The 17,078-nt window shown below is 40.9% G+C and overlaps 1 protein-coding gene and 1 pseudogene across 4 annotated transcripts in view; both read left to right on the top strand.

The window, feature by feature from the left end:
- Positions 1–17,078, top strand: part of NRG3 (neuregulin 3) — a 1,067,441-nt gene that overhangs the window by 363,557 nt on the left and 686,806 nt on the right. The gene's annotated exons all lie outside the window — the stretch shown is intronic.
- Positions 2,193–17,078, top strand: part of LOC130684514 (tigger transposable element-derived protein 1-like) — a 102,596-nt pseudogene continuing 87,710 nt past the window's right edge.

The following is a 17,078-nucleotide window of genomic DNA, read 5'->3' as shown; positions in this document are numbered from 1 at the left end:
ATCCTTATCCAATATATTGTGGGTGGTGAGCTGAGGTTTGCATCTCAGTGTGAAGTGGTCACTGAAGGTCTCTGAGCTGCCCTTCCCATCATACCATGATTTCAGGAAGGTTTTGTGAGATTAATGTTACTTTAAATGTTTTATGCAATCTAAACTGCTCCACAGTGTCAGGATGGCCTCCATGACTTGCCTTCTCCCTGAGGAGTCACGCCAAACATTCTCAAGTATCTCTGAGTATTCTTAGGTATTCCTCTCCCTTCAAGTCCTGGGGCCCTTTTCTGCTCTGCCTCTTTTTAAGTCTTGGTTTCTCTCAGTCTTGCTGTCATTCTCCTCCTTCTCTTTTCGGGGGATGACTATGAGAATAAAGTTCTGATTTCTTTCTCTAATACTCCTCTGGGTAGCATTGTGAACTGGGGAAGAGCAGCTTCCCCTGTATCTGACTTTGCCAAATAAGGTTATTTTCTGGATCCACAAGGAATGTGTATGGTCAAGTAAGAGAATGTCTTTGGAACCCGAGGAAGGGTCGAAAATAGCAGTAGGATCAATAGCTGAATTCTTATGGAGAAAGAGAAGCAGGGGACATTATGTCTCTATCTCCAAGGAGAGGCATGTTTTTCTACTCTCTAGGAAATGACCTTCTACAAACGATGGGCAGATAAATCAGAGGTTGTGGTCCGTGGAATTGCCATTCCTCTCAGTTGACAATGCTTAGTTGATGTGGTTTATAACCTGTACCACTTCTCATGCCATTTCCTCTTGTTCTGTAACATGGAATTGAGCTCCAGCAGTGGGCCCAGTTGGAAGACAGTCTTAAATTCTCCAAAGGAACTAGAACTCTGGATGGTATGTGAAAATTTCTGATTTTTAAAGCACGTTGGGTGCCAGAAAGTACTGTTTGAGAGACTGATTCAAGGAAATTGCCTACCTCTCTGGCAGATGAGGATCGTAGTGAGAGGAAAATGGAAGGGAGCTGGAGAGAGGGGAGAATGGAGAAAAAAGGTCTTTTCTTTTTTCAAGAATTCAGCTGCAAAGTCCATACTGCATTAATGTCTCAATGGGCCATAATAACTTTCATAAAATCCTTCAATGCATGTTAATTGATTGAATAAAGGGATATGTTTTTAAACAGTGTATGTTCGGTTAGCAGATTTTATAATTGAGAAACAAGTCAATAAGAATTCTCATTTTTCCTATGAAGTCAGTCTGACAAATTCATATCACCATGTTTTCTGCACCTCATTATGAAAAACTCAGTATTAACATAGAATGAATATTTTGGAGTTAGGTAAATGCAGGTTGAAACTCCAGCACCCTGTTTACCTGCTAACTACATGGCCTGACATGAAGGATTAACTCCTTTCTCCTTGGTTTCTACAGCTGGGGTAAGTCTGGCTAAAAACAGGTGTCCCCTCAGTAATGACCGGATCTCCCCCCTTCCCCAGCTAGTGCCAAAGACAGTTTTTAGGGGATGGCAAACTTGAGGAACCATTTCTCTTCTGAACAGTATGCTTTTTAGTAGTCTTTCAGGTGTAGCTGTGTGCTTTTGGGGCTGTATCAGGGGAAAATGCGGCCCTGTAAGATTATTCCAGCCTCATTTATTTACATTCTCAATTATATTGGTCATGGATGGAAAATGGAATGCTTCTAGGGAAAAGATGAAGATAATGGGTATGTTCAATTATGGCTTATCATTTTAAAGCCTTCTCTGGTTTTTATGTGACTCATAATTGGGGTTCAATATTTCTGTATTTGATAATTTTATTTTTCATATGAGAGTCCATTATTTTGCTGTGAGAGCTTTAGAGAGATATGACTTATAAATTGAATTTGGGCATGTGATATGCTAAGGATGTGTGTGAGGAATTGGAAATATGAATTCGCAAATTAAGTAGCTATCCTTATCGTAGCTATCACATGGACTTTTGTTACACAGACTAAGTAAAAATCATTACAAAAGGGCTGTGCAGCAGGGTCTTGTTGGAGATGAAGTGCTTTGAGGAATGATGTGAAATTCTCCTCATGTTACATTAGAGGAAAAGGATCCATTGAATGCCTGCTTTCAATAGGGCTGTGTGTTACGTGGATGTTTATATATTGTGTCATCTCATAGTTAGTGCAAACTGAGAGACAGGTGGTCTGTTCTTCATGTTTTTGATAAGAAAATTGAAGCTTGGAGGTACGAAACATTCGAAATGGCCATTCTCAAGCCACGTAGCTTCTTTGCAGTAGATCTAACATTTAAAGCCAGGTATATTCACCCCATGCACTGTCAGTCTTCTACCCTGAGAATACATATTTAATTTTACTTTGAACTTGGGAAAGTAGAAACAAAAGCAGCTGTGTATTAGAAAACGAGAATTATGAAGATTGTGCTTGAAAATGGTATCCCCAGGAAACTGACTGTAGAACGGCAGATGGAAGCTGGGTGCTAGGCCTGATGATCTCACAAGCATCATTCCAGAGCTCCGGTGTATTTGATGGTCTTACAGAATTAAAGCTGCCCTGGGTGGAAGGGGACTTTATTTCACCATGGGTTAATTTAAAAAAAATCATCTGCCAGTGAACAGAAATCCCAGTGTTGGATTTTGCAGAACAGGAACAGGTACTCTCTTTGTCACTTAATTTTACTTTCCATATAAAACTGAAAATCAGTCCATTTCGGGGCCTTTATGTGTTCTTGGAGTTATACACAGTACTTCTTGCTGCCAAAATACCTGTCTAATGTTAGGAAAAATTGATAGCGACTGAGGCAGAGTCATGAACAGAAAGAATTCCTGGGTCACTCAATCTCAGAAGACCCAGGAGCACCCGATGCCCAGGCTGAGCAGAAAATTGTCTCAGCAAATTAACTGAGAATGAAGGGAGTTGGAGATGTGTGAAGAGAGGAAAGGATGTGCAGCAGCCCTCCTTGAAAGTGGGAGAGGAGCTTAAGCAGTAAAGTGCTATGTGTGCCAACCTTAAATTGAGGACCCCTCTGAAAACTGAAGACCTACATTCTTCTTTATTAATTAGAAAATAGACATGGTTCTGAACCATGATAATGGGCAAACATTTAAAAAAAGGAGTAAGTACAAAAATCAGCAGAAAATGACAGCAGAATAGCTAAAGAGACTGAGATTACAAACACTGACTTGACTGTTGAATTCAGTCAGGCGAACCCAAGCATTTCCTGTTACCATTTTTTTCTCTTTCTATACTGCAGATACCCACACGTTCTCAAGACTGAGAAGATGCCTACTCCATGTTGATTCATAAACTCCTTTCTCTTCTTTTTGGTTATAGCAAACAGATTTGTATCTTATTTAGTCATATTCTACTTATCTAGCCTACCCTCCTACTCTAAATCCTGTTGTCTGGGACAGAGGGCTTAGTAATTCACCCTATCTGTGAATCTCCTCAACAATCACTGAGTTTGGAATTGTTTCCATCACCCTGGCTTTGGTAGATGATACAAGTAATGGGACAGTTAGCACATTTACAGTGCAGATAGTGGCTGGAGATGCAAGCAAAAGCATTAGTTGAATAGGGTTAGGATGAATTCAAGTATTTCTCTGAGTATAGTGAAGGAGTTCTTAGAAGTGACATGGCCACTGGATGGAGCAGAGGCCTGAGACATTAACTTCTTTCATCTATTCAAGAAACCTCATGTGGGCAGCATAGTTATATCTTGAAATAGATGGTGGGAAATAAGATCGCAAAGATACTTTGGGTGAAGACAATTAATAGGCGTCCAAGAGCTTTGGCGTTTATCTTCTAAGCGGTGGCATTTTCAGTGGGAATATGTCAGAATCAGACTTCTGGTTTCGAGATTACAATGAAAGCAGAATGTGGATGGATTAGAAGGGTAGTGACTGGTGGCAACAAGCCTATTTAGTTCTCCCATATCACCAAATGGCATTAGAAAGATGGTAGACTTGAAAGAAATGACCTCAGCAGAGATGGGGGAAATGTGCAATGACTGTTTTAAACAGAATCTGCTTAGGTGCTGCATGATGTTGTATAGTGTACACGTGTGAATGGAATTCTGAGCAGTAGGTGAGCAGAGAGGGCTTGAGTCAGCAAAGTAAAGGTGAATTTACTTGATGAGACAGGTAAAGTACAGCATAAGTTGTATCATAGGCAAGGACTGGCCAGTGGGTCACAGAAGAGAGATGATACTGATTTGCTCTGGGTTTCTGCTTTGTTCTGAGTCCTAAAAGTATTCAGCTCCATCAGAGCCACAAGGCCTGCATCTGACAAAAAGAGGACACTCTCTCTGACATTTGGTACCTGGAGAGTTCTAGTTCTAGCTCTTGTTTATTCACATGTAACTAATCTCATTTTGTTCTCACTGTCCCCTCTTAGCTCCTATGAGCAGGAGCTGACTCCATCTGACTTCACTGTGAAATGTGGTCGCTACCAACATGCAGCCTTAGCTCTGCTCTCAGAGCTCGGGGTTGCCTTCGAGAACACGTTAGGCAACACTCGTGTCAGCCACGTGTGACCTCTGTGAGCTTCTTATTTGGCACTGCCTCACCTTTAGAACTTCCACTGGACCTCTCAGTTAGGACCAGGATGTAGGAACTATTTGTAGTGGGAAATGAGTTTGGAAGGAAAGAGGGATATACTTTATGTAAAAGGAAGGTGGTCGTGGAAATTAAATGCTTATATCTAAAAGACAAATTGAAGCAGTTGTATTTGTTTTTAAGAAACCTGGAATCATGAGTCATGGGTCAGGAGTGTTTTGATAAAAGTGACACTAAAGCAAGATTTGTCTCATTGAAGTGCATAAGGTGGTTTCTAGAAGGATAAGTGGGGATTTATCAAAACAACTAAGAAACTTTTGCAATAGCAGTAACAGGAGGTGGGTGTAAATCAGTGGGAGGTGTTGGGAAGGAAAAGACAGGGATGGCTAAGAGAAGAAAAATTAGAAAGAAAAAATGGGCATACAGCTTAGAGATGATCACAAAGTGACAGTGACACTGAGGCTTGAATTGCTTAAGGGATTTGCAGGAAAAGAAAGTCCAGTTTGAGATTTTGTCTATGAATCCACAAAGTCTGTGCACTCTGAATAAACTTCTGTGCATCTTAAAACCTTTTATTTTAAGTTCTGTGTTGAACATTTTTATTCTCCAAATCATTTTCTTCCAGTGTGCTAAGATTATAGCCTTTAGCTAATGGTTTTCTCTCTCAGTTATGCTCCTAGCATTTAAAAGCATTAATTTTGCTGAACTGATATCATAAAAATGTTCAAAATAACATTTGGCAAAGCATTTTAGTCTGACTACTCAAGTATAACCTATAATCTTTCCTTCTTACACTACATACACATACTCATACACACACACACACACACACACACACACACACACACACACTCATACTGTTTTCCAGGCTTTACCTCTTCACCTAATATTGTAGAAATTTCTTCCTTAACTAGCTAGGGTGTATAATTTTACCTTCCCTCCCTCAAGAGAAGACATGTGGTCCATCTATTCCAATAAGGAATTTAAAGATTGACATTATCCATAAGCCAGATACAGGTAACATGAAAGGGTCTCCTGAGTCAAAGGTAGCCCAACTATAGTAATTAATGTTGTTTTCAGAGTAGTGTTTGTATTAGAAATTTGGTTGAAGTTAATAATTGATAGTAGATACTGATGGTTTGTATGTAAAGATTAAAAGAGTAAAGGGGCCAAAGTTGATTTTGAGGTGTTTTTTGCAACTGGGTGGATCATTTTCCCAGGTGTGATTGATGGCTTTAGATGGCTACTGGGCAGCCAAAAGGGAATGAATGTCATGTGTGAATTGTGTATGTAAGTCTGGTACTCAGGGAGAAGTGGGGGCTAGAGATAAAAAATTGAGAGTCTCAGTGTAGAAATGTTTTTTAAAGCCAGGGGACTGGCTGAGCTCATCAAGGGAGTGTGTGTATAATGGAGAAAAGCAGAGGAAGAAGGGACTGGTCTTCGGTGTGCCAGCTTTGGAAGTCAGAAGAAGATGATCCCGCAGTGGTGACAGTGAAGGGACAGCCACTGAGCCATGAGAGATCAGGAAATGATGATGTCCTGATGGCCAACAGGGGACAATGTTTCAAGAATAAAAGGGGTGATCAGTCATGACAAATGCTACTTGGTAGGGGGCAGGAAAGTGAGAGCTGAGAACTGCTCTTTGGACACTTGACAAGGGTGACATCCAGAGTGGTTGGAATGGGTACAGGAGAGGAGGGAGGGAGGGAAGCCAGCAAGTACGGACAAGTCTTGCCAAAAAATTTACATTAGATTTCCACTGGATCAGGGAGAAATAGAGACTGGCATTACAGATGAAGTTAAGTTAGTTGGGTTGGTAGTGAGAGGTTTAGAAAATTGTCTCAGCAAATTAATTGAGAATGAAGGGAGTTGGAGATGTGAGAAGAGAGGAAAGGATGTGCAACAGCCTTCCTTGAAAGTGGGAGAGGAGCTTAACCAGCAAAGTGCTATGTGTGCTAAGAACCTACTTGAGTTATCTGGCTATAAATGTACAGTAAGACTCTTCAGCATAGTTGTCTATTTTAATCCACATCGTGCTTAATACTAGGGTACATGTACAGAAGTGATTGACAGAGATTTGTTTAAAACCAATGTGGAAGTTTTGACAATGGAAGGAGATGGGGTAAGGATATGGAAGTGGATTCATGCAAGGTATCATAATGATGGACTATGAAACCTAAACCAGCTATGAAGGAGAGTGAGAGCATAAGGAAGACTGTGGACAATGGAGATGTGATGGTCGATTTTTTTTAGGTCTAAAGAGTTCAAGGAACCAATAAAGTAGCAGTGTAGAAACAAGAGTAAGAGAGCTTGAGTTTCAGGGTAGTAACTAGACTGTAATGTCTGTAATGTGGCTTTGGAAGAGATACAGTTATTGGTAATGATGAGGTCGGAGGCAAGAACAACTGACGTAAATACAAGACATGAAAATGAAAGAGAAGTTGGTCGGCAGCCTGAGAAACCATGGTGGCAGCTGGATGACCCACATTGCATACTGCTGTCACCAACAGTGACGGCAGCCTTCCTAACACAATCCATATCAGGGACCAGCATCATCAGTGAAGCAGAGGAGGCCATCAGAAGAGAATAAATAACAGAAACAGGAGGAGCTAATTGGCAGTAAATATTTTAGTTTTAGGGTGGTATGATAAGAGAGAAGTCCCCTGACAATGGCCGTAAGGAGTGTGCAGTGTTCCTACTGAGACTCTAAGACAGGTAGTATGTGGCGGATGAGAGGAATGGGAAACAGTCCGTCACATGGTAGAGCTTCAGAGAAAGTCCCAGGGGTCAATTGATGTCCAGAATTTCAGGAAGGGAAGAGCATGTTCAGAGTGCCAGAGGGCTTGGGGAACCTAGAAGATGTAGGAGCTTGAGCCCCATTACGGGGTGTTCAGAACAGTGTATGTTTGTGAACCCTGAGGAACAGAGTTCACCTGGGGCATTTGGGCTCCCTGCCAGGGTTGAAGAAAACCATATAGGTTCTAGTGGGATTGGGTCTATTGCTGTCTTAGCTGTGGTGGTCTGACTTCAGGAAGGGGATTATATGTTCTAATTATAACCCTATTGGGTAATGGTCCTTAGTCCTTAGACCTGAGACAGAGAGTGTTGGAGGATGGGGAGGGCACTGATCATCTTACCAGAAACATGTGGAAATGTGGAGCTCCTTGAGTCATACGGGGCCTAGAGCATTCAGAGTTCAGTGGGCTGGCCTTGGGCTCCCATTTGACCTACATTTGACCACATTTGAGTAGTGCTGAGGACTGTGGATGGCCAGCCTAAAAATATTATCATGGTCAGGACTGAGAGCTGTTGCTCTTCTGACAGTGGAGGTATCTTCCTTTGAAAGACTGATCTAGTATATCCCAATCACCCAGAGGAAATAGGATCACTTGGGAGAACCCAAGATTCAGTACAGTTTTCCCCAACGGGGGCCGAGGAGAGGGTCCCAGCTGGGTGATGCAAGCAAGAAAGGGAGTTGTGCTGAGAGCCTGGTAACCTCAGATCTTTGGCTGTATAGGCTGTGAGGACACAGAAGCTAAGCACAGCAATGCTGTGCCCTTGAGAGAGAATGAAGCATTGGGTAGGTGGGTGTCTATTTTCCAACATCCATAAAGGCAGTTATGATGAGACCCTGATTGCAGGGATGGGATCCCTATATTTCCGCTATGCTCGGGATCCTGATTTGATCTTAGGAATGTACTTACTCATGATGCTCCTGTTCTAGAGTCTAGGGGATTGATTCTCAAACCTAGAACATCAATAATAAATATCTAGATTCTATCCCAGAACAATTCAGTCAAAGTCTCTGGAGTCCCAGCATCAGTAATTTTCAAAAGTTTTCTAGATGTTTCTCAGGAATAACTGACTAAGAGCAATGCACGAGGTCTCTGATTCTGTCCCACCTTTGGTTTAACAAACAGGTTGGCTGCTGCTGGGGACCTCAGATACTTAACTCCTTTCTAGAATTCTAATTTATTTTATTCAGTGACACAGTTTCTGCAGACTGGCCATCAAGACACACACACACACACACACACACACACACACACACACACACACACACAACTGTGTCCTGTGCTGTGCAAAGTTTGTGACTTGGTGAGACCCACTCCAGGACTAGAACTACAGCAAAGGGAGTTTTCAGAGAACAAGAGCCTGGCTGGGACACACCCTGGAGGTTGTGGGCAGCCTGGGGCTCCCTGCAAGGTAAGCACCCCATGCAGGCAACCTCCTTGCTTCTTCTCTTGCCCTGGTGGCTGCCTCAGCGCATCTGCAGACACATTCTTCATAGCTGAGAAAACCCACAGACGGAATGACTATTATTGGTGCTTGTCAATTCAGAAATAAACCATGATTTACCCAGCATTTCAATCTTTATCACTGATGTGTTAGTTTAATTTAATTAGTTCTGTGCTGGATAAGGTCATTAAATTTGTAACCTAATGGAGACCTATGGCTCAGTTCTGCACAGTAAGGGCTGTGTGGGATGATTTTCATTCTCTCTGGACACAGATGTATTCTCTCACTGTAGTCCTGGGGAACAGCACATCCGCCTGAAGACAGCTATTCAAAAAAAAAAAAATAGTTGAAGGGACACTTGTCTCCTGAGAATCTGTTTTAAAATTTAATAGCAGATGGGCTGAATGCAATGAGAAAAAGGTAAGAAGTGTTCTACTTATAAAATGCAAATTTTGGAGAAAAGGTGTCATGTGCTAGCCAAAACTGTTCTTTTTTGTTTGCAGATTTAGCCCATCTTCCTTTGCCCTGCTGTCACCATCCCCCCTATTGATGCTTTCCTTTCCTTGCTAAACTTGTCAAAAACACTGTCTATATTTGCCACTACTATTTCTTTCAATGCTCTTTCATGACACACCTTTAAAACATTCCCTCCCTCTACATTGTGCTGAGACTACTGTCTCTAAAAATCCAATGAATACCTTTACAAGTTAGTAATCCTTCCGTACTTTTCCTCGGGTGCTGGTCACTGTTTGATCAGCTCTTTCTAGAAATTCTCTTCTCCCTTAATTTTTCAGTTTTACTTTAGCCTCTCATCAGAGATGATTATCTAGGGCCTGGCAGAGTCTCCGCTTGCATGGTGACAATTGATTTTTCCTAATGACTCCATCTTCCCGGTTCTGGGTAGTGTTTTGATTCTGTTCCCATAAGTGCAAACAACCCTAATGTTCTGCCCTTGGACCTTTTCGGGCAAAGGCTTTGGGGAGTCCATCCACTTCCCAGATCTCAGCTAACGTGCCAGGGGGATGCAGAACCTAGCTACTGCTAGTCTCATGCTCTCGCAAGGTCTCGCCTTTCATGTCTCACTCACTACTTGCTGATTGTCTGTAACTGGAAATTCCCCCTGGTGTCCCAAGGGTGAGACTTAGCATCCACAGGCTCATTATCTCTTCTGAGAACACTTTCTACTGTCAGTGTTTAAGGTCTGTGCAGCCTCTTCATCATCTAGGTATTTTATCTCAGCTCCAATCAGCTGTAAAATATGTATAGTGTTCTGGGGTGGTAATTGTTCTGCAATATACAAATGTATCAGATGATGCATTTTATACCTTAAACTTACACAATGTTGTATGTCATTTATATTTCAATAAAGTTGGGGGTGGGGAGAAGAAGAGAAAAAAAAATACAGGTAGTGATGTAGCATAGTGTTTCTCAAACTGTAGTGAGATGGAAACCACTTGTGTGAAAGCACATACTGCTTGAGCCCCACTCCTGGAGCTTCTCAGTGGCTCTGGGGTGGGGACTGAGAATTGCATTTCTAACAAGGTCCCATGTGATGCTGATGCGGCTGGCCCACGGAATTGGTTGAGTGGGTGAGTCTACAGCCAGAGTGAATTAGGCTTCAGTCCTCTCTCAATCACATAATTAATGCTTGAATCCTGGAGAATTTACCTGATGTCCATGTTTCAGATCCGTATTTTGTAAAGTGGGGTAATTAAAGTGTATATAATGTTTGTGAAAACTAAATGATTAAATACATGTTATGTGCTTATACTAGTGTGGATAAAATGAGAGTTCCTGTGACCAGGATTCTCACCTGGCCCTGGTTTACTAGCTCACTGCACACCTGTGGGCACTAAATGGCTGTTGACTCTATAAAAAGAGCTCCGCCCAGTGCTCTGGGCACGACACGGTGGCAGGGCTGCAAGGCTTCAGGAGAGCAGAGCAGAGGCTGGAGTGGTGGCAGCGCCAAGGACAGAGGCCCAGAGGATGGCTGTGTGGGACGACTGTGCAGAGAGGCCCAGAGGAGGACAGCTGTGCGGACAGAGGGGCCCAGAAGCAGAGACTGACTTGCTGCATACAGACTCACTCTGAGTGAATGGGATTCTAGTGACTGACCTGCCACCTGGAAATAAAGTTGAGTATAACCCTTTCACCTCAAAGAGCATTCTGCTGTCAGTTTTCTTTGGTCACATTGAATCCATAGTGAACTTGTCTGGGGCTGAAACCCATTGGCAAGACGTCAGTTTTTGGCAATTGCTTAAAAATTGTTAGCTATAACTCTACAGCTTAGTGCTCTTCCCCTTTCTTATGACCAATCACCTCTCATGTCCTAACAATATGGGCTTCATAATCTGTTTCCTTATCATTACTGCCAAGGTTGGGGTCAGGTGTCAAGTGCATAATCATATTGTCATTCACCTGAGTCTAATCATTGTCATTTAACTGTTTCATACTGTCTCTTTTCCTTAATCTCTGCTTCCCCCAACTTCATCCTGCTGTCAGGTTCTACCTTCATCTCCTTTTAAAAAAAATATATGAAGTGGCCCCTGTCTTGATCAGAAGCACATTTTGAATATATTAACAGGGCATTTAGGACCTGGGCTGTCCACTCTTTCCTCTCACCATTCCACACCCAACATTTATGATAGAAAATTCATGTTTTTCTAAACACACCCCCTTGTTTTCCTGATTCTGTGCTTTGCTCTGTAATATCCATTTCATTTGATATATCCTTTCCTTCATTACCACACAGCATAATCTAACCCATTCTTCAAAGCCTAGTTAACTTTCATTTCCCCATCCAAAAAGTAGAGCAGATTGGCTTCATTCCTTCTGAGAAATTGGCTGATTGATGGTAGCTTCTTACAGAGATTATAAGGATACTGAGGCCAAGATCTGGCTGGGTTCAATAGGAAATAATGTCATGGTTAGTAAGTAGTGTCTACCATGACCTTGGGTTGAGTGCATGAAAGCATCTGTATCCCCCTTGCTTTGCAGTATATTTTAGCCAATTTTCCCCTCTTCACTCCAAGATAAAAGCCAAATGTTACCTCTGAGAATGATATTGAACAGGAATAAAGACAAGCCTTTACCATTCTGACTTGAGAAAGTAATGTCTGCATCAGAGGAAGTATACTGGTTTGTGGTGATGATGCAGTCTTAGGGGCGATTTCTTGGAATTTGAGACATAAGTATTCATATGAGGGGGTATTATCTCAGGAAACCAAGAAAAACAGCATTCTTGAGGCTATCTATTCATAGAAGACCTTCAACATGGAGAAACTGGTTTATTAATATGTGCAAGGCAGATAAGTGATGCTTAAAGCCCACCTTTACTACCTACTGGCTGTGTAATTTGGGTAGCTAATTCTTTGAACTTCAACTTTATTCTCTTAAATTCAGGGACTACAATGCTATTTCTCTGAGCTGTTGTAAAAATTAAAAGAAATATAGAAGACTTTGTAGAGTATTTGGCTCAATAAATTGTGGCTGCTTTTATGACTATTGTGTGAAATAGTATGGATAAAGTGAAGGTTCCTATGGCCAGCATTCTCACCTGGCCCTGGTTGGCTCACTCACTACACACATGTGGGCAATACATCATTATTGACCCTATATAAAGAGCTCCACCCAGTGCTCTGGGCAACACGGTGGCATGGCTGCAAGGCTGCAGGAGAGCAGAGACGAGACTGGAGTGGTGGCAGTTCTGAGGACAGAGACTGAGATAGCTGCAGGGCCAGAGAGGCCCAGAGGCAGAGACTGGCTTGCTGCATGCAGACTTGCTCTGAGTGGATGGGATTCTAGTGATTGACCTGCCACCATGGAAATAAAGTTGGGTATAACCCTTTCACCCAAAGAGTGTTCTACTGTCATTTCTGTGGTCCCATTGAATCCATAGTGAACTTGGCGGGGGTTGAAACCCATTGGCAAGACACAATCAAGAAAACCCCTTTAAAGCTATTACAACTCCTTTGCCTCTTATCTGTTACCTTTGTCCTGTTCTTATAAGTACATGAGGTGATGATAAGCACATAAAATAAGATGGGATAGTGTTGTATAACACCACAACTACTAATTAACTAACTGATTGGAGGCATGTAAGTAGTACTGATGATTTACTGTTGCTCCCCACCAACTAGCATGAGCTGATGCTGTAAAGATGGAGCTTTGGTGTTTCTATCATATTTACTGTATCAAATTTAAGAGGAGAATACTGTGGATATTATTTAGTCTTTTTATGTTTTTAAAGACATTCATTCTCTTAGATTCACATAGTTTATACTTCACATATTTTGGGTTATCTTATTTTTTCCTGGGAAGTGTTATTAAATACCTTGAAATAGATGCTATTCAGAAATATAGTCTATTTATTCACTTATTAATTATGTTGGGTGTTTCCTGGGGCCAAAGTCTGTTCCAGACACTAAAACCACAACAGTGTTAACAGAAGAGAGAAACCCACCATTCTAGTTGAGATTATCTTCAGGAGATCAAAGTTAAACAGTCAACAGGTGAGCAAAGAACCAACCAGTCATGCTGTAAATTTTAGATGTTGGTATCCTGGGGAGAATGGAAGTTGCTATGACCAGGATCCTCACCTGACCCCAAACTACTTGATGATGTAACTGGCCTGCTGCTAGGCTAATGCTTCCACACCTGTAGGCAATAAGCTATTATTGACTGAGTCACTCTATATAAAGAGCTCTGCCCAGGGGCTCTGAGGAATCGGGATTACAGACCTGCAGACTGCTGGATGAAGACGTGGTCCTGGTGTCGACCTATCACTGGGAGAATAAAGCCAGGTAATAAACCCTTTTATCCCAGGAATATTCCATTGTCATTATTTGGTCTCACTGAATCCATAGTGAACTTGCCCAGGGCTGAAACCCACTGGCAAGCCAGTATTTTCTATGGAAAAAAAAAAAAAGGTGCTACAGCAGAGGGGATCAGGGTGTTGTGTGATGACCATTTTCAGATTGTAGGGGAAGATGTGGCCACTTTTGAGCTGATACTTAAGTGATGATAATGAGTGGGGTAAAAATACATGCCCTGAGCCCTTCAAGCAGAGAGGAAAGCAAGTGCATCAACTCAGATGAGAACATAAAGGGCACAGCCAAGTGTTTGGAGAAAAATGTTAAAAACAGGTGCTGGAAAGGCTGGCAGGCAATCATGGAGGGTATTGCAGATGGGTTAAGGAGTTTGGATTTTATTTGATGCAATGGGAAGCCCCTGGAGCATAATAAAATTAGTAGTGAGATAAAGAGATTTTATTTTGTGGTTGTATTTGAATATTGAATGATTATGAATCAAACTATATAAGACATTTAGTGGGATGGGGAAAATGGAAGTTCCTATGGCCACAATCTTCACCTGCCCCTCAACTATGTGATGATATAATTGGCCTACTGCTAGGCTACTACTTCCATACCTGTAGACAATAAGCTATTATTAACTGAGTTACTATTTAAAGAGCTCTGCCCAGTCTGGGCAGAGGCAGAGATGGAGGTGGATTACAGACCTGGAGACTGCTGGATGCAGAGGTGATTCTAATGCTCAACTTGCTGCCCTGAGAATAAACCAGGTATGAATCCTTTTACCCCAAGAATGTTCTGTTGTCATTTTTCTGTCTCACCTAATCCATAGTGAGCTTGCCCAGGGCTGAAATCCTCAGGCAAGATAGGTGGTTAAATATGTTGATAAAGGAGATTATCACTTGTGATTTATCTGTTTCCTAGATTCAGATTATTTTTGTGTGTTTAAAAAACAAAATAGGGTTTAACTGCTTGTACTTTTGTGTATCTGATTTCAAAAACCTTTCAGTTGGCTTTTAATGTCTCTTTTCTCATGTTGGCCTTATCCTGACATTTTCATTGTGGCCATGATCTGCTACATTCTTTCTTTCTCTCCCTCAAAGTTATACTGTGTCCTTTTTGTATTTCTGTCTTGTATGAACCCAAGAAGAAATTAACATTGAGTTTTTGATGAACTGCTGCTTTGGTTTTTGGGTTAGCTTGATTTTCCTTTAGAAGGTCCACTATGACCTCAGCATTTAAATAAGAGGTAATCTGAAAGTACAGGGAATTCAGCCTGTTTAAGGTTATGAGTGAGTTCAGGTGTTTAGGAGGAACAGTAGAATCCTGTGCACTTGTCCTCTTGGGGAAGATTCTAATGATTGCCACTTACCTCTGCCTTGTGCCCCTAAATTTTTAAGTTGGGTCTGTCTTTGAATTTCTCTCATAGACTCTGAAATTCCCTTTCATTTCAAGTAGGTGTTTCCAACTCTTGAGCAAGTTTCCATCCTTCATAATATTTGCAATATTGATGTAGTTTTCTGTAATTACTTGTTCTTCACTGTTCTAAATTGTTATACCTTCATGTTGACCTCTTAATTGCCACTATACACATTTATTGCTGTCTATTTGGCTAGTCATATTCTAGCACATTTACCCCAAGCTGGAAAAATTCTTCTCTGTGATAGACATTAGCTTCAATTCTGCAGATCTAATGCCAGAAAAGTACATGCATAATGTTTTATTCACAACATCTTTCTTTCACAAAACCGAGTTAAATTATGTATTACTTTTATGTGCCTCATGATGTAAAAACCATATTTCTAAAATCTAAATGAATGAATGTGATTCATTTTATTAATTGTGAACCACAGTTTAATGGGATCTTTTAAACTGCATTATCTTCAAGAGTATGGGTCAAACAATATCTTGAAGGACCTTTTGAAATCTCCAACATACTTATAGCATATATATAAATCCATCTCTAAGAATGAAAGAATATTGAGAGAACTCTGTGACCAATCCAAATGGAACAATATTCACATTATAGGGGAACCATAAGCAGAAGAGAAAGAAAGGGGGATAGTAAGTGTCTTTGTGAAGGTAATTGCTTAAAAATTCCCCAATCTTGGGAAGGAGATAGTCTCTCAGGCCATGAAGGTTCACAGATCTCCAAACACAAGGGACCCAAGGAGGTTATCACACCAAGACATAATAATTAAAATGGCAAAGATCAAGGATAAGGACATACTATTAAAAGCAGCCAGAGAGAGAAATAAGGTCACATACAAAGGATAAACCATCAAGTTATCAGACTTCTTAACAGAAACCTTACCGGCCAGAAGGGAGTGACATGATGTATTTAATGCAGTGAAACTGAAGGGCCTCCATCCAAAAATACTCTACCCAGGAAGATTATCTTTTAAATTTGAAGGAGGGATTAAACAATTTTCAGATAAGCAAAAGCTGAGAGAATTTACCTCTCACAAACCACCTCTACAGTGCATTTTGTAGGGACTGCTATAGATGGAAGTATTCCTAAGACTAAATAGCTGTCACCAGGGGAAATAAAACCACATCAAAATAAAACAATTACTAAGCAGATGCAGAATCAAATCAACTACCCCCAAAGTCAATCAAGGGACAAAGCAGAATATGATATCTAATATATGAGGAATGGAGGAGGAAAAAAAAGAACCTTTAGGTTGTGTTTGTAATAGCATACTAAGTGATCTAAATTAGACTGTTAGATAGCAAGGGAATTACCCTTGAACCTTTGGTAACCAAGAATCTAAAGCCTGCAATGGCAATAGGTACATACTATTGATAATCACCCTAAAAGTAAATGATCTAAATGCACCAATCAAAAGACAAAGAGTCACTGAATAGATGAAAAAATAAGATCCATCTGTATGCTGCCTACAAGAGACTCACTTTAAACACAAAGACAGACTAAAAGTGAAGGGATGGAAAAAGATATTTCATGCAACTAATAGGGAGAAAAAACAGGAGTTGCAGTACTTGTGTCAGACAAAATAGACTTCAAAACAAAGAAAGTAAGAGACAAAGAAGGACATTACATAGTGATAAGGTGATCAGTCCAACAAGAGGATATAACTTATCAATATCTATGCATCCAACACAGGATCACCTACATATGTGAAACAAATACTAATTGAATTAAAGGGGGAAATAGAATGCAATGCATTCATTTTAGGAGACTTCAAGACTCCACTCACTCCAAAGGACAGATCAACCAGAGAGAAAATAAGTAAGGAGACAAAGGAACTGCAACACATAAGAAGAGATGGACCTAACAGACATCTATAGATCACTCTATCCAAAAGCAACAGAATACACATTCTCAAGTGCACATGGAACATTTTCAAGAATAGATCATATACTGGGTCACAAAAAGAGCCTCAGTAAATTCAAAAGATTGAAATTGTACCAAACAGCTTCTCAGATCACAAAGGTATGAAACTAGAAATAAATTATACAAAGAAAATGAACTAGCCTACAAACACATGGAGGCTTCATAGCA

The sequence above is a fragment of the Manis pentadactyla genome, chromosome 8 (genome assembly GCF_030020395.1).
Source record: "Manis pentadactyla isolate mManPen7 chromosome 8, mManPen7.hap1, whole genome shotgun sequence".
NCBI lineage: Eukaryota > Metazoa > Chordata > Mammalia > Pholidota > Manidae > Manis > Manis pentadactyla.
The sequence above is the reverse complement of the archived record's forward strand: the minus strand, read 5'-3'. Positions and strand labels throughout refer to the sequence as shown.